Here is a 16,899-nt window from a genome sequence, read left to right as displayed (position 1 = left end):
AGAAAGGATAGTTGGATTTTATATTTTTTGTAATAAAAAGATTAGGTGTAGTTCATGTTAGTAAACATGACTTTAGGCTGAAAGGAACAAATGTGTTGATACCCATTGCTTTGCAACAATAAAAAGATAATTGAGAATTATTACCATGGTTTTGTGGTTTTAGATTTTATTAAAGACACTAATAGTGTGTACTTACAAATAATAATTAAGGTATTAAATAGTTATGGTTTTGTACTTGGAGACACATGTAAAAGTAAAAGATTAGACATTACCTTTACTTTTATTTATGCACGTTCAAGAAAGTATTACATGAAAAGATGTATGAAGAATATACTATTATTAGTGATTATGTCGTAAATATGATAACCAATAGACATGCGATATTTGGGATTCGATAAATTGATATTTCGGATAATCATGATGTTAGAGTTTTGTTGAAGATAGTGGTTGTAAGAAAGAGTCGTGACTTGTGAAAAGAACATATTGATATTTTCTAAACTAATCATTTTCACAAAAATTGAAAGATGTATTATAACTAATAATATTGTAGGAAATGAGATCATTATGTATAACTATTGTTATACAAATAGTGAAGGATCATCAAATGCAGTTTATGATAGGTAACTTGAAACAACCATGCTACAAATACAATAAACTTAAAGAACTATTGGGTAATGTGTTTGAGAAACATTACATTGTATTTAATGTAATGGCCTCTCATTAACTATGATAGAATTAATGATTATTTTTCTTATGTAAAATTTCAACAATGGGCAAGGGATGGAATCCCTTGCTCCCATTGAGTGAGCAGTGAAATCACTCATGAAATGCTTATTAAAATAAATGTTTGTTCGTTTTTTCCTTTGGAGTTTCCATGGTACATCATCGTCCATTTATGTGATTTCCTATTATGTTATCTTGATGATATTGCTATCTTGCATGACATTAGAAATTACATCATTCAATGTGTCATTAACAATTTCCCATTAATTTAACAATGTTAGTGATGCAAAGATGCAATACAATGCATTATGTTAACAAGTCATGCGAATGAATATTCCTTTACACTATTGGATTATTTGACTTCTATGTTTACTACATTTAATGATCAAGCATATCTCTTTTGATGAACAATTAAGTGTGTGATAATTCATTTATTGGATGTTACGTGTTGGTAAAACTTAATAATAAAACAATATCCTATATGATGTATACCGAGGGATGTTACAAGTGGTATCACAACATAAATTACAACATTGACATCTTTTGGGTTCTCTAAAAGTGAGGATTAGAGATGTGATGCTAATGTGTGAAGCCCAAGTATGATATTAATGAAATTACATGCTAACATATGCATAAGACCATATTTAATATGAAATGCGTGATAATGTTAATGACTACTTTGAAGAATAATTGGGTTGATGGTTTTTGAGTTCGTATGTTGATAAAAGATAGTTGAAAAATATGTTGCATTTAATTATAGTTAAATTATGGATAATCCTGAGCACTCACACAGTAAATAATGATAGGGTGGATTAGTATTAACTATCATTGTTTGTATCCATACTTTTATGATAAATTTTAATGATGCATCAAATGAGAATGATTGTAATTGCAATGCATTTCGTACAGTTTTCAAAATAGAATGTGTGCATGCATTATTTTGTAAATAATGCAAGCAATGTGATAGTGAAAGAATGTATAAATATAGGGGTTTCTATTGATGTTGTTGATAATATGTTTGAACGCTAAAAAAAAACATGAAAAGACCCTCTTGAATGTTGATAATAAAGATATGTCACGTGGTAGGTCTTGTTGAGTAAAAGAATGATTACTATGACCATAATGGCGAAAGTTTAATTGTATCTTGTTGTGGATTTATGATAATTTGGTGCCTTTGGATATTTAATATTAATTTCACTATCCTACTATAAAGTAGCACTGGATGCCACCATACTTCATGTTAAAAGAATCATTTTTGGTAATTGTAATACTAATGAATTGTATGTTATCTAGTCGACAAACTATTAGACTTATCTCTGAAGTTATATTGCAACAAGTCTATTGAAATGTGCATCATTCATATTTTTTAAATATTATTGCTATATATGTAAAGAATTTGATCATGGTAGTTCATTATCATATTATTACTTTAATGAAGGGATATACATTATTTGAATTTCAGTCTGTTATTGGCTTCTAAAATGCTATCAATATTTCTTATTGACACTCAATTACTAATGGTAAATTAGCATTCTTGTATGAATAATGTTTTTTTATAGGTTAGTGTTGAAGAATGTAACGAGTGTCAGTCTTCATAATGTATTAAAATATAATTTTTCTCCTTGATATATTTATTATATTCATCAATATTATTATTATTTTTGGTCAAAAGAATTATCTTTATCCTTATGGAGACAATTGAGTCAAAAAAATTTATTAAGAGTTAAAAGAAATGTATTTCAGTCAAGTCCCATTTCAAATTTTTGTAAAGAAAAGAAAAGTAACTTTATCTTGAGTCAAAAAGTTAACCTAAGACCAAGTCATCCCTACTTGGACAAGTCATCCTAAGAGGAAGCTATTCGACCCTCCTTGACAGTTATATATACATGTCAACTCTATTGAAAAGTGTAACTAGTGTCGGTCTTCATAATTGTATTTGAGTCATGATGAAATTTATTTGTCAAACGAAAGAAAATAAAATATATTTATAAAATAAAATCATTTATTAACATGGGTTTCATGCTCTTATTATTTATTTTCTATTTCAAAGCCTCCGCTTTAGGCTCCTAGGTTTTGTGTCGTGAGTCTCAATCCTTTTCATCACTTAACAGACCCTACTTTGTCTTTGTTTATCAATAGAGAAATTTACTTTTATGTATTTTTAGTCATTTGGGCCTCCTCCACCAAGTTAGCCTCAAGGAATACAAGTCAACCTAATTAGCGAGAGAAAATCCACTATATAAAGGTAGTAAATCGACCTCTTTTGGAGCACATATAATAAGTTCTACTGCAATTCAAAGAGGACAAAAGGGAGTGAAAAATATCTAAGAAGAGAAGGAAAAAACTGTGCGAAGGAGCAGAAATCCTAGAGAAGAAGTTTGGAGACCATTTTAGCTCTATGTTGATTCACACGTACAAAATTATTAACCGTCTGAATGGTCGAAGTTGCACGACTGTGGTAGGCTTGAAATTCTGGACGCTAAAGGGTTGAAATTAGGATCCGGATTTAAATAGGAACACAAAAAATTATAGATATGACCATAAACACAGAGATGCAATCGAAATAATACTTCATTTCATTGATGTAAAATATTGAAATACACTCACAAACAGAAATGGAAATAAACTAGCTCGGGCGATGGTAGCTTATCTCTGAGAAGAGATGTGGTGGCTACATGGCTCTGAACTATCTTAAAATGAGGCTCAAAGGCCTATTTATTGCTGAGAAACAATGGAAAATGCTAAACATCCAAAAACCCAACACTAGGAGATGAAGCGCCAAACTAAGGCCCTCGTTTTGGGTAAATCGGTACATCAACTTCCCAGGGTCGTAACTTTGGCATATGATCTCTGTTTGATGTGCACAATACCTCGTTAGAAAGATCTATCTAAGGATTACAACTTTGGGATGAGCAAAATCAGTCCATGGACCCATGTTGCTCCTAGTTTTCCAAAAAAATATCGTTTAGGGCCTCAAAATGGCTCTGGAAGTTCAAGACTTGAAAAACTACCAAAAATAGTAAATTGTGCTACAAATAAGGAGACTAAAAAACTGAAAGAAACAACGATGCAGGTCCAAGTGGAGTAGGCGGGTGGCCACAAATATCCACCTGGATCCTCCCCCCTTAGGAAGCAATGGTCTCTATTGCGTTGAGTTCCTCCATGAGATGAGGAAACTTCTGTTGAACTTGGTCCCTGGTGAAGGAGTTGGCCTACTTTGACAACTCGATATCGTTAGATCCTTTGTTGTCAGGCGTTTTTTCTCTGCGTGTACATGATCGGATCAGTTGTGGCCTGTCCCATGCAATCTAGATTTAACTCTCTGGGTGTGAGTTGTTCTGCAATGTCTGATGTGTCTAGCAATGGTGGGAAGTATGTTCGAAGGCGGTCCACATTGAACACTTGGTGCAGGGCAACGAATGGGGGAATGCTGAGCTCAAATGCATTGTCTTCCATAGCCTTGGAAATAGTGTACGAACCATATTAGAGTGGCATGAGTTTCCGATAGGCTTCGGTAAGGCATTCCTTTTGCAAATGCAACTAGACTTTGTCTCCCAACTGAAACTTATGTGGCACCCGATGTGTATCATGTCGCTCCTTGTATTTGGCATTTAATTTCTCCAAAATGTCATGTACCTCCTAGTGGATATGTTGTATGTGCTCAACGAAGTTTTTTCCCTTGTCGGTTTCAGATTGGACATGAGCTAAATTTCCCTGAGTAGCTGCAAATGGCATGGCCACATCAATGTGACATAGTGGCTGGAATCCCAAACCTTCCTGAAAAGGGTTGTGGCTAGTCGACTTGTGGAGAGCTCGGTTATAGCTGTGTTGGACATAAGGGATATTCTCATCCCATGTTCATGGATTCTTTGAGTTGTACATGCACAGAATGTGTACGATCATCCTCTTGACGACCTCTTTTTGGCCATCAGTTTGGGGATGGAAAGCTGTGGACTTAGTGAGCTTGGTGTCTAGCATCGACTAGAGACAGGACCAAAATGCACTAAGGAACCTATTGTCACGATCTGAGATGATAGATTATGGGATCCCAAAGTCTACCCACATTCGTTCAAAGAAGAGTTTAGTAGTGGCTTATGCTATGATATTCTTCTTGCAGGCCGCCATAATGGCCATCTTCGAGAATCTGTCAACGACCACGAAAACACAGTCATTTCCATGCTTAGCGAAGGCCTGACATGTAATCCATGGAGATGGATTCCCAAGGTTGACTAGGGTTAGGTAACAGAGTATAGAGCCCTTGATTCTTGATGGTTGGTTTGGCAATGACGTAGGGAGTGCAGGATCTGATGTACTTCCTGACATCATGTCGAAGATGCGGCCAATAGAAATACTTCTACAGTATTGTCATTGTTTTCTCAACCCCGAAATGCCCACTAGCCCGACTATAGTGCGCTTCCTAAATCATCTTGGCACGCTCGCTTGAAGGAACACAAAGGTGACCTAGGTGGCATAACAGGGAATCTTGGAGGTGATAATCTGGAACATGCTGACCCTCTAAGAGCGTTTGGTATGTGTGGCCGAATTCTGGGTCGCTTTGTAGAGAAGTGGCCAATCAAAAGTCTCGTGCCCACAAGACTTGAGCATGGTGGTTAACGCCATGATCGGTGGTTGGCTGAGGCAATCTGCAACATTATGGGTGTTTTCCTTCTTATACTTGATATTAAAATGGAACTGTTTCAGGTATGTGGACAACTTTTGATGGTGATCATTCTGCAACTTCCCTGTCATCTATATGAACTGTAGGGGCCGGTGGTCTGTTTGGATGACCATTTCCTTCCCCAAAATGTAATGCTTCCATTTTCGGCAGGCCTGTACAATGGAATACATATCTTTGTCATAAGTGGGATACTTGCGGACTGTGTCTAAAAGTGTCTCACTATGATATGCCATTGGATGCACATGTTGAGTAAGGACTGCCCCAGTAGCATAGTCAGAGGCATCTTTCTCGACCTCAACTGGATGTTGCAAGTCTGCTAATGCGAGCACTAGTGCTGAGTAGAGGTGATGTTTCAACTCCGCAAATGCCTTCTGTTGAGTTTCAGACCAAAAGAATTTTGCTTTCGCTCCTCCCTTGGTGACTTGACTCAAGGGCCAAGTGATATGAGAGAATCCCAACAGGAAACTACGTAGAAATTGGCAAGACCCAGAAAGTTGCAGAGCTCTGCCAGAGTGGTTGGAGTTGGCCAATCCTGAATGACTTGGATCTTGGCTGGATCCACATGCACCCCCCGTTCACCAATAATGTATCCCAGATATTGACTTTGGGTCAGGCCAAAAGTTCATTTCTCCAAATTGGCACATAACTTGTGTTGCCGCAGTGTTTGGAGAACCTATCGAATGTGATGTAGGTGCTCTTCCCAACTCTGGCTGAAGATCAAGATGTCATCCAAGTATACCACTATAAATGAGTTGGTGAATGGTTGCAATATGTCATCCATCAGACTCATGAAGGTTGCAGGAGCATTCATCAACCCGAAAGGCATAACCAACCATTGGAAAAGGCCATCCTTGGCTTTGAAGGTATTCTTCCACACATTGGAGGGTTTGATTGGTACCTAGTGATATCCTGACTTCAAATCGATCTTGCTGAAATATTTTCCCCCCTTCAGTTGGTCTAGAAGGTCATAAATTCATTGTATTGGGTACCTATTCCAAAAAGTGATCTTGTTCAGTTCTCGATAGTCAATACAGAGTCTCCAAGTCCCATCCTTCTTCTGTACCAACACAATCGGGCTCCCATAGGGCGATGAACTCAGTTGGATGTGACCTTTTTGGAGTATTTCCTGACTCTATCTCTTGATTTCGTCGTTCTCCAGAACAGAGCACCGATAGATTGGTCCATTAGGCAGTGGTGCACCTGGGGTCAGATCGATGGCGTGCTTGACCTAGCAGTGCAAAGGCACCCCTGCAGGGGAGGTGAATATTTCCTCGTACTCCTCCATGACCTTGTTCATCTATTATTGTCATGCAGAGGGGCCCTATCTGGAGGTCGTGGCCATTTTCTTCTTCCTTCCTTGAGGGCGTATCATTAGGAAAACAAATTTCCCGGTTTTAGAAATGAGCTTACTGCATTGTTTTGCAGTAACTAAAGAGATGGCGGTAGGTAGTGCTACCTTCGGTATCTTGTACAACTTATTTCCCAAAGTAGCAATAACAACACGAGGCCTGGACTCATACACAACATGTCACTTCCACAAATATGGTTGGCCTAATAATACATCACAAACATCAAGGGGAGCAATGTCACATAATACTCATCCGTGAAGGGCTTGATGTTGTATGGAAGGTGACACTGCTAGCTCACGCAAAGATCCCATCCTTGGTGAAGCCACCCGATGGTGTATGGTTATGGATGTGCTGTGGTCAGTAAGACCAACCTCTTCATGACCTATGTCGAAATGAGGTTCTTTTGTCTCCTGTTGTCAATAATGAACTATAGCAGGGAACCCTTTACTCACATCTGAGAGTGGAAGAGGCGCTCCTCCTCCTCTGGATCTTTGGGTTCCTCTTTCTGGATCTTCGTGGTGGCAAAGGTGGCATTGGGCTCCACATCGATAATCTTCTTCTCTTTGTTATTCCCCTTATCAAGTTTTGACTCAGAGCCGGAACACGCATCTGATTTTGAATACTTTAGCTTGGCCACTAGTGACTGCTTGGCCTCACACTCACTTGTGTTGTGAGTGGAGCTCTTATGAAACTCACACCACTTTCCCGTGTCCTTCTTCGGCTTCGCGGTGTTGTTATTTTCTTGTGGTTTTGGCAGGTTGTCCTGGGACACCCCGCCTTGGCTTTTTGCTTTGTTCAATAGTTTTGGGGCACCTTTCCCTTACTTCGGATTCACAGATCCAAAGTCTCGCTTCTTCTGTTTAAACTTATGCTCGATCTTGATAGCGTATCGGTATGCCGTGTCGAGCGAGGAGATGTCCAAGAACTCCATCTCGTCCTGGATGTACTTGTGTAGGAAGCCGCGATATTTGAGTACCAAATGTAGCTCAAAATCCCTGATATACAACTTTGTGCGAAGGGTATGAAAAATATTAGTAAACTCTGGCACGTCTTGGTCCCTTCCCTGCTGCAACGTTGTCTACTTTATGTATTTATCCTCATAGCTTTTGACAGGGTAGTACTGCTTCTTAATGGCATTCCTAAATGAAATCCAAGTGGGTGGGGCTGAAAACAGTGATGTCGTACTTTCATCCTTCTGCTTGTGGTAGGTTTCCCACCAGTCCTTGACGTGGGGGAGGGCTTTGAGAAGAGCGAAAGTAATATTTTCTCGGCCGGAAAAATCATGGACAGAAAAATACCTTTCTAGCAAATTTAACCATTTATCTACAATGTCTGCATCTACGTGACCCTCAAATATGGGAATGTCAAAGTTAACATGTACCTTAAAGGGTATGGCACTTCAAGAGTAGCTTCCAGAAGTAGATGTGTCGCCCCTGGGTAGGCGCTGAAGGATCTGGGCAAAGTTGTCCATCATCGCATTCCTTTGTTGCTTGAGGGCCTCTTCGAGCAAGATTTTGATATGATCTCCTGCCTCATTGTCTTTCTTTTCATCTTCCATGGGAGGCGTCGCGATTTGTGAGGCTGGTCTTGTAGCGGTTCGACTAGTTCAAACCCTAATTCCTTATATCCCGACCTCGTTGGGGACATGCAAAGAAAAGCAGAGAAAGAGATGAACACTCTGATACCACTGATCCATATTTAAACAAGAACGCAACAAATTACATATATTACCATAAACAAATAAATGCAACAGAAATAATACTTCATTTCATAGATGTAAAATACTGAAATATGATTATAAACAGAAATGGAAATAAACTAGCTCGGGCGATGGTAGCTTATCTCTGAGAAGAGATGTGGTGGATACATGCCTCTGAACTATCTTACAATGCGGCTCGAAGGCCTATTTATTTTTGAGAAGCAATGGAAAGCCCTAAACATCCAAAAACCTAACCCTAGGAGATGAAGCGCCAAACTATGGGCCTCATTTTGGGCAAATTGGTACATCAACTTCCCGGGGTCGTAACTTTCGCATACGATCTCCGTTTGACATGCACAATACCTTGTTAGAAATATCTGTCCGAGGACTACAACTTTGGGATGAGAAACATTAGCCCGTGGACCCATGTTGCTCCCAGGTTCCCCAAAAAACGTCATTTAGGGCCTCAAAACGACTTCGGAAGTTCAGGACCCAAAAAACTACCAAAAATAGTAAATTATGCTACAAATAAGGAAATTGAAAAACTGAAAGAAACAATGGTGGAGGTCCAAGTGGAGTAGGTAGGTGGCCACCAATATCCACCTGGGTCAAATTATGAATTGAAGCTAGGTTGATGCTGGTTGACAAGAAGGGACTACTGATTTTTGTATAATCATCTTGGAAGGCTAACTTGGTGGAGAAAGGAAGATATTTTGGTTTATTCAAAGGTCTTGGTTTGCCTCAATTTGAATTGAATCTATTAGTGGAAGATTTTGACCAACTTTTCCCTTGTATAGGGGTTTTATCCCTACTTTAGTGCCTACTTCTGGTTTCATTGATCTTCATGCGTTTGATTTGATGATTGCTTGAGGAGAAGAAGATAAAGAAGAATATAAAGAAAGATAATAAGAATATAAGATTTTCACAAGTAATTATCGACATAAGAAAATATTTATGCCTTTCTAGTTTTCTAACATGGTATTATATCTAAAGTGAAAGAAGAGGAAAAAGGAAATTTGAATATATATTAAGGAAAGGGTTAATATAAGGTTTCAAAGTAGACCATAACTAGAAGGACAATATAAAGAAGAGGAAAGACTATTATGACCACATCAATGAAAAATAAAACAAACTAGAAGGATCCACCAACTACAGAGCATGGAAGAAGAGGATGGATCTCATCCTTGCAAAGCATTAATTATTGGATTTTGTTCAAGGAAAGGTAAAGGAAGCCACATATGATGCAAGAATGGAAAAAACACAAGGAAACAAATATCTTGTATACTTGTAGATGGTGTGAAGGATAGTCTAATTTCCTATATATTCAATATAGAAACTGCAAAAGGATGTATGAAGCTCTCTCTAAATTATTCACTATAAGGAACATTAGACAAGTTTCTAGTCTTAGGAATGAACTGAAAATAATGAAGATGACAAAATATAGCATTGTATATTCTTACTTTGTGAGTATCTCTAGAAAAAGAGATAAACTCCAAGCTATTGATAAAATCATACGATAAAGAACTTGTGATTACTTCTCTATTAGGTCTACCTAAATCATGGAGCTCCTTTGCATCAGGTATTAGCAGTTGGAAAGAAACACCATCCTTTGAAGAAATGATGAATGCATGTAGTAAAAAAGAAGCCTTCATCTCATTAGAAAAAAGTAAGGAGAATGATGAGTACAACACTTCAAATGCATATTCCACTCACTACAAGAAGAAGGGTGGAAACAAGAAGTTTAAGGGACCAAAGAGGAAAATTGACCTATCAAAAGTCGAATTTTATCATTGTCATAATATGGGACATTACAAGAATCAATGTCTTGATAGTCCTAGGAACCATAATAAGAAAAGAGAAAGTGATCATGCAACAATTGTTGATGAAACTCCACTCAAGAAGTACAAGTTCGAAGAATGTGAAGTCAAAGAGTTATAATATCAAGTCTTTCCTTGCTTATCCTTATAGACTATTCTTTTATAATTTTTTCTTTTATGTTCTGATTTCTAGAATTCATAAACCTCATATGTTTGAATTATTGAATTGTTTTGATAAATTTTAGGTATCCCTCAAAAAGATTGAATTAAGTGGAAGTATTCACCATTTTACCAATATAAGTATCATATTCTTTGTTTCCTCTTTCATGTTTGATTTCCTCCATACATCTAAATTTGTTTGTATTAAAAACTCATAATCCTTTCGTTGTGTTTTTCTTGATAGGAAAGCTTGCAAGATACACAAGCATTATGGAGGAAACTTCAAAGAAAGGCTTGTTTCATGAAAATAATCTCGTTAAATAAACACTACAAGGTTTTTTAAAGAACAACTCAAGGTATGTTTGATTTGATTTATTACAAATCTTATTCACATAAGAAGGTATGATTATTCTTCATTTGAAATTTTCTTTATATTACTAACTCTCTCATGTCTAGGGTTTTGGATCATAAATATTCTTGTTAGGGTGATTGATCACTAGATTGAATCTACCCTTATCATTCTATCTCTTGTCATTTTGTTTGATAAAACCGTAACCTTAGGGTTCACTATAGATCCCTAGCACTTTGATGCTTAGGGTATGCTAATGATGAAACCCTAATATTCTTAGGGTTTATTAATAAAGTTTAGATTTCTTTTCGATATCCTACTCTCTTAATTTTTAGGATTTTGGTAATTTTATGGTAGAACCATATCCTTTTAGGTTTTTTTGATAATGTCTAGAAACCCTAGTATTCATATGGTTTGGTAAATTAGGTTTTATGACAAAACCCTTTTAATACTTAGAAATGTATCTCTAGGTGTATGTGCTTCTGTATAATTAAAACCCTATACTGGTAAAAATTTGTTGTATATATAATTTTTGGAGTTTGATGTTTGTATCTAAGGTTTACAATAAAACCCTAGTATGAGTCTGATATAAGTTTCTAGGAAATAATAATGGAACCGTAGAGATGATATATTCTAAATTGATTGTTGATATTCATGATTTATTTTTTGAAATCTAGGATTTGTAAGAAAACCCTAGTAGAGATTGATATTCTAGGGAATGATAATGAAACCCTACAAGTATAATGTTTCACAATTATTGATATCATTTAGTTTTGATGATGAAATCTAGGGTTTGTGATGAAACCCTAGTAAATGTTGTTGCAAGAAGTCTAATGGATGTAACTCTTGACTGATTATAAAACATAACTAGGTTTAGGTATTGAATATATAAAATATTATTTATTTATAATATTGACTTCATTCTCTTGTAAATTTATATGTATGTTAGATTGTACTTATTTTTGAAAATTTACAGGTACATACTCTTCAAGATGATAAAAGTTCTTACCTCATACTTCTTGATAATTTGATGGTGATGTTGTTCATGATATAAAGAGGGACATGTGAGAACCTAGATAAAATTAAAGTTCGATAGATGATCTTGTTTCCATGATGAAGTTTTGGAAGGTCTAAATTTTCCGATGAATTGTTGATGCAAAAAGGAAGAGCTTTTGTAGCTGAAAGAATCACATAGTTGATGGACTTATCCCTTATTTACTTGAATAAAGGAAATTGTATATCTTCCTAGTTGAGAGCAAGCTTGAAGGGAGGTGAAAGAATTTTGAAATCAAAGAATAGCTAAAGCAATACTGATGGTTATTTATTGATAATGTTGTGAATAAGACTTGGGTATTTTTGGAAGAAGTATTGCGACTAAGTTTGGTGTTGTTGGAAAAGTTGAAAATAGTAAAGCTTCCAACTAGATTTGTTTGATATGATGATCTAAGAAACATTAGAATGATTAAGGACCATAAAGGCTTCTGCTATATATCTATCTATATATATATATATATAGTGAAATTCTATTATTAATTAGGGTTGTGTTTGTGAAGATCTCTCCTTAAGAAGGTTGATCATTTTGAAGCATTCTTGGACTGGTGGATATATATAATTTAGTTGATAATGAGAGATGAAGCAAATTTGGGTGACAAGATGCTTAGGAAGACATCTAGATAACATGTGATGATGTATAGAGCCTGAAGTAGGGAGGGTGGCATTGGTCTTGGAGCTATGACCTTGGAGACGCACTTAGATCCCTAGGTTGGTGTTAGAGAAGAAGCTTCATGGTACCTATAGAGGCTAAAACTTGGAACACATCTTAGTCCCACCTAGTTAGATATTATGGTTAAGTGTCTACTGTAGCAACTACAACCACCATGCAAAAATTTAGCTTAGCTTCTTTTAGCAGCCTCCCTACCAACCTTTCAGAACAGCATGTATTGCCTTACCAGGTACACAAGCTCCTGTGTTTTTCTCACAGAATAAAAGCCTATCCCTGGGAGCTTGATGTATCCCCCTCACAGGCTGTTTCACCGGACTTGGTGTAGCTACAGGCTAAGCATATCCCTGAAGAAATTGTGCAATTATGGAGGGCCACCAGCCTTCCCTCCAGAAATTGTGCAATTCTGTATGGCAACCTACTGGGCTTCAGAATTGTGCAAATCTGCCTGCCATTGTTCATTGAGAAAATTGTGCAATTTCTCCCAGCAGGGCTACTCAGCCGAAAAATTGCACAATTTTGGGCAACACTCAGCTGCTCTGCCTAAAAATTATGCAATCCCTCTGGGAAGCCAGCCCAACTCCCTCCCAAAAAATGCACATTTTTCCCTCCTAGCTGAGTAGACTATTGCATGTGCAGTTGAGTGGACCTATTCCCTCTAGGATTGAACAAAACTAATTTTCATGCTTGGGCTCCTCCTCCCAAGGTAGCATGCAAAGGAATCCCTTGTTTCAAGGATCTATTTTTAGCACTTGGAGGTTGCATGCAAGGATCATTTCAAAAACCTCCCACCAAGTGTTGATTTCCCTAGATTTGTGGCATGCACGTCACAACCTCGATTCTATAGAAACTCATAAACCAGACGCTACAGAACTCATTCCTCACATCGATCTATAGCTTTGACATCCCACATTACATCTAAGAGTCGTCGGCACACTCATCTCCATTGTTTTCGAGTAAGCTCGCTTTTCATGTCTCCCACTGCGTTTCTGGCGCTTTTTGTGTTTCGCTTCATACGAATGGTGTCTTCTTGATTTCAGTGAGCGCTTGGGGTCATTTTGATACATACTAGCACCGTTTCAGTTTTCATTTGCATCTCACTGTTTTCGCATGCATGACACTGTTTTCCACAGACAGTCGTTGTTGTGGCAACTCACTTCACACACATGCATGATTTCCCATTTTCTAAATCATGCACTTGTTGTTTACATGAATGATCATTCACTCTTGTTTTCACTCATATCACCATGCATTTAGACTTCTCATGTTTTTAGTCTCCCGCCGACTGGACTCGGTTGCCTTGGCCCAGACTGTGCCTTTCCCGGCTAGCACTGTGCATTTCTAGAAGTGAAGGTTCTACATTCCCTCCAAAAATTGTGCAACTCTGGCCTAACACTGACCTCTAGGCTTGCATTGAGCAATTCTTGGAGGCAGTGTCCTGCTGGCCCTAGAAACTGCGCAATGTAGTTTGCTAGTTGCATGTCACTGTTGACTAAAATTGTGCATTGCGCAGTTTCAGTCCTTAGCAGGCTAGGCTAGACTATGCATTGTGTAGTTCCAACAGTTAGTGACTTACATAGTTTTGGTAGTTAGTCTCTTGACCTCCCAGTGGAAATTGTGTGACCTTCATGATCAGTCACACAAGTATGTTGCAAGTTAGTTCTCAAGTTTGTTCTGGTTTTCGACTGACAGATTATTTTCCATGATTGTTTCCATGTCTCTAGGTACTGCAGGTGTTCATCTGCCTCCTAGCAGCATAGGTACAATGGTTTCTAGTAGAGTGGAGTTGAAGACACCATCCACAACACATTTGGGGATGTAGTCGATCAAGTGTCTATGAACTTGCCTACCTAGGAAGACATCAAGGTGTTCGTAGACAAGGACATCAAGATATGACAACGGCAGCATCACAACAAGCACCATCATGAACAATAGATATAGGCAACATACCAGATGCAACAAACGGAAGAGGAAGGTTTCTCAAAATACAGAGGCGGAACAAATTAGCAAGCTCAAGTAGATCCACTTCTGATGAAGAAACTTTGGAGACTCAGGCTATGAGGTGATGGCTCGACATGAAGATCAAGCGAAGGTAGAGAATGGAATAGAGAAGGAGTTGCATGTGGTGAAGTAGAAACTTAAGGAAGAACAAGAGCTGCATAGACTAGAGAATGAGTTGCAGCAGGAACAAGTACAACAGGGGGTGAAACATGAAAAGACAGATGAAATTGCACCTGTACAAGTCATAGATCCATCCCAGCAGCTAGCATGGAGCAGACAGGGTGAGCAGTGATGTCGATCGCATGCAAGGGAATTCAGCAGCATGCATGTAATTGTGCACATGCATGCGATCCCACCCATTTGGCACACTCATCGAGGCAAAGACAAGAAGCAAGTCCGACTGGGGCTGAACATGTAGTTTGACAGTTGATGTGCATGACCACTAGCACACACTCAAATATCAACATGGACACTATGCATCAGTGTGCTATTAATTCGACCGCACCTAAGAAGACCATGCGCATGCTATCAGAGGTGTTGGATAAAGGAGCCATATCAGTGCATCGGATGCAACGGAGCCAATATTTCACTTTAGCAAGATGCCACCATTGAGTGCACGAACACCATCAATGACGACCAAGCTTGGAACTAGTTTGCCACCATCGACCATCAGAAGGATTTCAAAGAGTTGGACTCACCATAACGGTTTGAGTGTTAGTTATGTCTTGCACGGCTTGCTCAAGCCATTTTCTCTTAGATGGGCACATGTGAATTGTAATGTAACATCTTGTCAAGTGGAAGTTCAAGTGTAGATAGTCTAATGTAACAATCATAGAGTAGATGAAGAGTCATGAGGGTAGATGCACTGTCACAAAGGGGAATGTCAAGGGTCACCCCACCCTTTCCTATAAATAGAACCGTATAACTCATTTTAAGTGATTTTGGCCAGCCAAGCTTCCGATAAGACTATCTTGGAGAGAGCTTGGAAAGTATCCTAACGAGCCTTGGCTTCTCCACTGCGCAAAGCTAGTATATCTCTTTGGAGGAGCATGGAATTGTGGCTGTAACATTCTACTGTCAGAACTAGTGGTTAGATGGATATATTGAATGACTAGAACTTACACTTCTTAATATAATAGAGCCAACATGTTTCATGCATATGTTGTATTGCATTCTATGTTATTTGGTTTACTGTAAATGATATATGTATTTGTTTTCTCACACATGCATGTATGATTATTCTGTATAAGTATGTATGTATCTTCCTTAAATTTGTTGTTGGTTTAACCATCACTTTGGATTGCTCTCTAACTTGCTTTCCAGCTTGTGATGCATCTTCGCTCATGTGTTCCCTTCCAAGACACATACTATTATAGGATTCCAAGGGGTGCACTCACCTCACCCTTGGTGTGTTAGAACCTCTCATGCACCTTCCTTGACCTACTGCAATTGTCACACCCTTGCTACCAATAGGGACATCTTACATGCCTCTGTGTGAAATCACAGTCTGAGTTCTAATCAGGACTTCTTACCTGGGAGATCCCCTTACATGTTGGCGGGTCTAGCACTGTCAACATTTTCGCGTGAGAAGGATGGCCAGATGACAAGTTGAGTCCTCACATCTATTTTGAATCTCTACATATCTATCATGACTAACTACAGAGTTGCTCTTCTAGAGTGTATGTCTTATGGAAACAACTTCATTATCTTAGAGGAGCTCTCAGATAACTTGTCACATAAAACATATGATGGTGGAGGCCATGTAGCCTTGGTTAGTCACAGGTCAGCATTGTAGGCTCATGCGAAAGACATGGAATCTTTGACGAATACATGACTTACGCGTTGTTCCTCTACACGTTTCGATGGCACCCAATGCACTGGTGTGCCACGCTACTCGAAAAATATATTCATTATCTTGCTCATATGGTCGTAGAAATAGACCATGCTTTCAATCACTTTAACCATAAAGCACTCGATCAAGAAATTATGAAATTACAAAAAGCACCCGATGAATCTGTTGATTAGTTTTACACACGCTTTTGTAGTCTTCCATACCGATTTCCCGAAGTTGAAATTGATTGGGAATTTCTTTATGGAAGATTTGAGTATCTTTTTCGTGTATCCAAACCCCGCTCATCACACTTCGCTGATGGAGCTATGCAATCACAGGCAGACATAGTTTCTGTTAAAAGTTACTCTTCGCCTTCACATCATCAAACAGATCCACCACTACGAGTGATGTGGGAGATCATGCACACACATTTGTTTAACTGTAACATCCTCCCACCCAACTTTCTCTTGATATCTGCATAGATTTGGCTTGCAAGCTTGTTGGTTGTCACGTGGATTCATTCTGTAAACCTCCATTCCGGCATTCTGTTGATCCTCTAGATTGTACTGCCTT

Source organism: Pinus tabuliformis, chromosome 3_1 (assembly GCF_031772625.1).
Source record: "Pinus tabuliformis cultivar Carrire ecotype Pingquan chromosome 3_1, CPIR1, whole genome shotgun sequence".
NCBI classification, from domain to species: domain Eukaryota; kingdom Viridiplantae; phylum Streptophyta; class Pinopsida; order Pinales; family Pinaceae; genus Pinus; species Pinus tabuliformis.
The sequence above is the reverse complement of the archived record's forward strand: the minus strand, read 5'-3'. Positions refer to the sequence as shown.